The sequence below is a fragment of the Otolemur garnettii genome, unplaced genomic scaffold (assembly GCF_000181295.1).
Source record: "Otolemur garnettii isolate 467f Iridium unplaced genomic scaffold, OtoGar3 scaffold00006, whole genome shotgun sequence".
In the NCBI taxonomy this organism is placed as follows: domain Eukaryota; kingdom Metazoa; phylum Chordata; class Mammalia; order Primates; family Galagidae; genus Otolemur; species Otolemur garnettii.
The window spans coordinates 39913027-39915091 of NW_003852401.1; positions in this window are offsets into that span (position 1 = coordinate 39913027).

Genomic DNA, 2065 nt, shown 5'->3' on the forward strand with positions numbered 1-2065 from the left:
TACACTCCTACATTTGTTCCCATTCAGTGCAAGCACCCAAACCCCCCTTCCATCTCTCCCATTCTCATTCCTCCTCCCCCCAACTTGAATTGAAATGAGTTTTTCTTCTACATGAGTATGAATTAGATGATCTACTAATGGGATGATGGTACATGGGATATTCGCTTTTCCATTCTTGTGACAGTTTACTGAGAATAATGTTTCATTTCCATCCAGGTTAATACAAAAGATATAAAGTTACCATCTTTTTTAGTGGCTGAATAGTATTCCGTGGTATGCATATACCACAGTTTGTTAATCCATTCTTGGGTTGATGGGCATTTAGGTTGTTTCCACGTCTTGGCAATTGTAAATTGAGCTGCGATAAACAATCTAGTGCATATGTCCTTATGATAAAATGTTTATTTCTTTTGGGTAGATGCCTAATAGTGGCATTGTGGGGTCAAATGGGAGTTTTAATTTGAGCTCTTTGAGGATTCTCCATACTTCTTTCCAAAGGTTATATGAGATTACAATCCTACCAACAGTTTAAAAGTGTTCCCTTCTCTCCACATCTGTGCCAGCATCTGCAGCTTTAGGAATTTGTGATATGGGCTAATCTTACTGGGGTTAGGTAATATCTCAGGGTGGTTTTGATTTGCATTTCTCTGATGATTAGAGATGATGCACGTTTTTTCATATGTTCATTAGCCATTAGTTTGTCTTCTTTAGAGAAGGTTCTGTTCATGTCTCTTGCCCAGTGATAGATGTAATTGTTAGCTTTTTTTTGGTTGATGAATTTGAGTTCTCTGTTGATCCTAATTATCAAGCCTTTGTCAGATTCACAATATGCAAATATCTTTCCCCATTCTGAAGGTGTCTATTTGCTTTGATTGTTGTGTGCTTAATTATACAGAAACTTTTCAGCTTGATTAAGTCCCCCTTTTTTTCTTTTTTGAGACAGAACTTCAAGCTGTCACCCTGGGTACCATGCCATGGCATGACAGCAACCTCTAACTCCTGGGCTCAAGTGATTCTTTTGCCTCAGCCTCCCAAGTAGCTGGGACTGCAGGCACCACCACAACGCCTGGCTATTTTTTTTTTTTTTTTGGTTGTAGTTGTCATTGCTGTTTGGCAGACCCAGGCTGGACTTGAACCCACCAGCTCTGGTGTATGTAGCTGGAGCCTTAGCTACTTGATCTACAGGTGCCAAGCCTTAAGACCCATTTGTTAATTTTTGTTGTTGCAGTTGCCATGGAAGTCTTCATATCTTTCCCCAGGCTGACATCTTCAAAAGTTTTTCCCACACTTTCTTCTAGGAACTTTAATTGTTTCCTGCTTTAGATTTAAATCTTTTATACATCTTGAATCAATTTTTGTAAGTGGTGAAAAGTGCAGGTCCAGTTTCAGTCTTTCACATGTGGTTATCCAGTTCTCCCAGCACCATTTATTGAATAGGGATTCTTTTCCCCAGTGTATGTTTTTGTTGGGTTTATCAAAGATCAGATGGAGATAAGAGCCTGGTTTCATATCTTGGTTTTCTATTCGGTTCCAAATGTCTATGTCTCTATTTTTTGTGCCAATACCATGCTGTTTTGAACACCATGGACTTAAAGCCTAATGTCTTGTAGGATGATGCCTCTAGCTTTGTTTTTATTACTAAGACCTGCCTTGGATATATGAGTTTTTTTTTTTTCTGGTTCCATACAAAACAAATAACTATTTTTTCTGAATCTTCAAAGTATGATGTTGGTATTTTAATGGACATTGCATTGAATCTGTAGATTGCTTTGGGAAGCACACTTTTTATTCTTAAAACTCAAGTTCTTTGTTTAAAAATTATAATTTACTTTTAGAACAGTTTTACTTTCACAACAAAAAATGAGAAGAAAGTATAGAGGGTTCCAAGGTTTCTCTCACCTATATCTTATAGCCTCTACCACTATCAATATGCCGAAGGTGCGTTTGTTGCAATTGAGAAATTTACCTTGATATATCATCATCACCTGCGGTCTATCCTTTACATTAGGGTTTATGCTTTGTGCTATACATTCAGAGGGTTTTGGCATATGTATAATGCATATAA